The sequence below is a fragment of the Penaeus vannamei genome, chromosome 15 (genome assembly GCF_042767895.1).
Source record: "Penaeus vannamei isolate JL-2024 chromosome 15, ASM4276789v1, whole genome shotgun sequence".
NCBI classification, from domain to species: Eukaryota; Metazoa; Arthropoda; class Malacostraca; order Decapoda; family Penaeidae; genus Penaeus; species Penaeus vannamei.
The window spans coordinates 37,982,731-37,987,730 of NC_091563.1; the positions used below are offsets into that span (position 1 = coordinate 37,982,731).

Here is a 5,000-nt window from a genome sequence, read left to right on the forward strand (position 1 = left end):
TCATCATCGGACAGCGAAAGTCAACAAAGAAACACGTGATATTGGCGAGCGTTACATGATCGTGGTCAAACAACCTTACGAGGGGAATATGGGATATATTTCGTACTGCATTATAGTATCTGTTATTCATTTTTTTGTGTATTAATTGCTAAAGGTTGAAACTTTCCCTTCTGAATGGAGAAAAGAACTGTTAAGTCATTCCGTAAATTTTAAACGGATTGTGTCATTAACGTTTTTGTGATTCTGCCTCAAACGTTCAAGATAATTTGGTATCTCTTTTGATCACGCTTTTCTATATAAGTTTACAAATTAGTTATATACTCGGCGTGAAATAACAATGGATATATATATTATGTCTTTACTAAGTCTCTTGGGTCTCCAAGTTAATATTCAGATGCACAGAACCGTAAAGTATGCTGCAGAAGTCACAAAAGCCTACAGCACCACAAAAAGAATAAACACATGAAAGAAATTCAACTTATTATAACTTACCTTTGCCAGAACTCTCACTCGGACGATCTGTCACGTTAACCGGCGTGCGTTGAGTCCTATGATCCGAAAGGAAAACCTACGACCATATCCTAAAACCACTGTGGATATTGATCTTTCCTCTTCCTCATTAAATTTAACAAAAATCCGACGCGTGTTTAAACAGTTACGCCCTAAAAACAGCGTCGTTTAAGCCGATTTCGCTCCCGCCGACGACTTAACGCGGAGACAGCAGTCGGCGCTAATAAATAAAACGCGCGCTTCGAGTCTGCGGGAGAGAGAGAGAGGCGACACAACCTACCCGTAAGAGAGAAAGGAAGAGACTGGTGAGTCCGGCGTTGACCTCTGCTTATAGCCAGCCTTCTCCTGAAACCGCCCCACGTCTGATCCAAGGTCAGGAGGCCTTTGGCTGTCCTTCGTCTTCAGCGGCGTCGGAGGACCTTGAGTTGTTTGCAGGACCTTCTTGTCACGTAGGAGGAAGAGGTGATCTGAATCCATGCTCCGATATTCCTTTTAATGGAATTGAGATGAATATCATGTTATTATGGTTATTGCTCTCTCTCTTTCTCACCTTCCTCTTTCTGTATTTATCCCCCCCCCCCTCTCTCTCTCTCTAACCCCCCGTCCCTCTCACTCTCTCTTGCCCCCTATCCCTCTCACTCTCTCTTGCCCCCTATCCCTCTCACTCACTCTTGCCCCCCCCCCCCCACTCTGTCTCCCTTTCCCTTCCTCCCTCCCCCGCCCGTCCTTCTCACTCTCTCTTTCTGCCTCTCTCTCTCTCTCTTTCCCCCCGTCCCTCTCACTCTCTCCTGCCCCCCCCCTCTCTCTATCTCTCTTCCTCTATCCCGTCCCTCTCACTTTCTCCTTCTGTCTCCACCCCCTTTCTCTCTCTCATTCTTCCATCTCACTGTCTTTCACTCTCATTTATTACCGATTTTGCCCCCTTCTCTCTCTCTCTCCTCCCCTCTCTTTTCCACAACTTCCTCTTTCTCTCAATTTCTTTCCTTCTGTCCTATCATATCTCTCTTTCTCCACTCCCTCTTCTCTTTCTCTTTTTCTCTCTCACCCCTCCTCTCTGTCTCCTTCCCTCTGTCTGTTTGTCTGTATGTCTCCGTCTCTGTCTGTCTCTTTCTCTCTTAAAATAATGATATTAATAATAGCAATTATAATTATAGTAATAAAGATAACAGTAAAACAATGATAATAATAACAACTACAATTATAATAATAAAACCGAAGACAATAATATTAACAGTAAAAACAGCAGCGACAACAATCATAATAGTATATGTTTTGATACTACTACTACTACTACTCATGACTATGACGATAGTAATAATGATGAAAATGACAATAATAATATTATGTATAATCATGTAATGATACTAATAATGATTATAGTAATAATAATAATGATAATACTACTACTAATAATAACAATGACCAATAATAATAATATCAACGAAGATAATAATGATGACGATGATAATAACGTTAATAGTAATAATAGTAATTATGAAACTGATAATGATAATAATAATAATTGTGATTAAAATAGTGATAATAATAATAATGATACTAATACAGATTTCAATAATGATATAAATAATATAAGTAATATAATAAATAATATAAATAATATAATAATATATATAAACAATACTAATGATAATAATAATGCTAATACTAATACTAATAATAACAATAATAGTAATAGTAGTAATGATAATGGTAATAATAAGAATATTATTAATTATTAAAACTAAATGATATATCGATCATATGAATAAGTGTTATAATTTCGTTAATACTGATATTAAAAAAAAAAAAAAATTATTTGCACGCCAAATGACAATACGAAATCTGAAGCCAATGAATGAGAGACTTTAAAGCTGATAATTTCAGAAAAAGAAACAGAGTGATGGCGATTATGAAATTACTGATATTTGGAACATCGTTTGGAAATACGAGACCTTGATGTGTCCAAAATTTCGAATCTCGAATTTTCATTTTTATGATTTTTTTTTTGTTCGCTTATGAATTTGATCTTCTTTTGTTTTCCATTTTGTTTTCGAAATACATCTAGTGACTAAACTCCAGAAAAAAAAATCTTTTGTGATTTTATGATGATGCAAAGCAAGAGACATTGTCATTTTAGATGAAAAAAAAAACGGCTTATGGATGAGAAAAAAGTGAGAAATATTGAAAACCAGTATCGAATATTGCACGCTTTGAAGCTTACACCATGTTGAGTTTTCCTGCGATCTTTTGAAACTACGTGTAAAAAACGTGACATTTCGTGAATTAAAGACATACGCATACAAGAAAAATGAAAAAAAAAAACACCTCCCCACTTGCCACAGCCTCTTGTCAGGTCACGGTCGTCATAAATGTGTCATACCGTGATACGTTTGTTTTAAATAGTGAATCGACAGCGATGGAGATTTTTTTAAGTTGATTTCATAAACGTATTGAGGAATTATTGTAAGTTTACCTAATAACACACACGCACACCAAGGGAAGCGTCACTCTTACCAAACATATATATATATATATATATATATATATATATATATATATATATATATATATATATATATATCTTTATTTCTGTTATATGACACTTTTTCAATACAACGAAAAGGCCTTCGAAATATTCGTGCGTTTTCTTGTTCTTCCCCTCGTTGTTTTATTTACAGTTTATATAAATAAATATATATATATATATATATATATATATACATATATATATATATATATATATACATACATATATATATATATATATATATATATATATATATATATATATATATATATATATATATATATATATATATATACATATATTGTATACACACACACATGCGTTTTATTTACGTATATGCATGCGTGTGTATAAGTTAGTTAACACAACCGACTTACACCGCGAGCAATCTAAAGAATACTAAGCGGGGGAAGGAGTATGAGACATATTTTTCCTAGAACAATGAATGAAAGAATATTAACTTTCCAAATCGTCTTTGATTCAGAAAGGTTTGTGTTTACTTATTTCTTGAAAATAAAAACGTATTTCAATTCCCCCTCCCTTAACACCACCCAAAACCGTGTCCTTTCTCCCGTAGTTCGTCCTAGACTTATCCCTGGCACACCCGTTTTCCGTGGACAGTAGAAGCGGCAACACTGTGTATATTTACATTTTCGCATGGCTTGAATAGACTGGAACATGGCGTTGCTTTGTTATAAGGGTTTGGATGAATTCATTGAAACATTAACGGGAAGCCATATTTGGGCAAAATTATTTCTGATATACAAAATATTTGGATAATTCTAACATGCACAGTTTTAGCCGTAACATTTTCCTACGTAGATGTGTGCCTTTTCCTTTGATGAGGGAGTTATCACTCTCTTTGTCGGTGGCTGTTATCGGTCAGCTAGGTGAGAGGGGGGGGGGTGTACACTTGCTTATGTGTGTCGCGTGCATGTGTGTGTGCATGACTGATTTTCCTATTAGCCCTACTGCTCGACTTATTTTAGTTCTGATTTAAGGATGATATCTACAGATAGTCATCTTTCAGGACAATAAAGTACTAGAACATATGGATGGAAATTCATGTCCAAATGATTATTTTCTGTAATCAAATACTAATACTCGTTACTAGTATGTGCGCACGTAACTCCTATATCAATGCTAAAGCACTTGTAATATAATCTGTTTCTTTAAATATTATACGCTTCCCCTCCGTTACTCATTTCATAAAATATTACGACGTTTACTGAAATTTGATACATCTATCCTTACCGGTCACTGTTAGTCTTGGCCACATTTACCCCTATAATCCACAAAGCACCAATACATAATACATTATTACAAATAATGAAGGTATAATTAGTTACCTCAATTTTAAATCTCTACACAAACTCTATAAAAACACTCATGGATGATGGTAATATTTCATACACGGTGAACTAATGTCCATAAAAAAGTTTTGCTCCAGGACATTCAAGATATAGTTCGAGGATGTAAACAAACACAGCGTTGCCACATTTCCTAATAATAGAAAACGGGTATAAGTGCAGGCAACTATGTAAGAAAACGATGATCAACACATTTCACCCTCAAGTAACTATACATAACTTGCTACACTGTGTCGCTGATATAAACCATAAAAAGTACAAAATAAAATAGAAAGTAAACATGTTAGACTTGTCCATCTATCTATCTACAAATACACGTATATATCTACGCCTATAGATATATCTATTTTTGTATTTATATCGTATCTGATAAGCTTTAAGATTGCAAAAAGTTGGAAACAGCTGCTGTACTTGAGCCAACATGGACGCCTCTCTTCGGTGGCCTTGACTGGAGTAGTCATGTTTATTTCGTTATTACAAAAAAGGTAAGTGTTTACATGTCCTTCGTTAAGTAAGATTGCACTCACGAAATCCGTAATCAGCGAACAGTGACGAAATTACATGCATAGTGTGAATGTGAGCTCTAAAGTAGG

The 5,000-nt window shown here is 34.9% G+C and overlaps 1 protein-coding gene across 2 annotated transcripts in view; it reads right to left on the reverse strand.

Annotated features, from left to right (window-relative positions):
* Positions 1–811, reverse strand: part of LOC113802745 (glucose dehydrogenase [FAD, quinone]) — a 95,839-nt gene extending 95,028 nt beyond the window's left edge. For both annotated transcript variants that reach the window (XM_070130733.1, XM_070130732.1), the window contains exon 1: positions 493–811. The gene's annotated coding sequence lies outside the window, so the exon portion shown is untranslated. The remainder of the gene's footprint in view (positions 1–492) is intronic.
* Between the last annotated feature and the right edge of the window lie 4,189 nt (positions 812–5,000).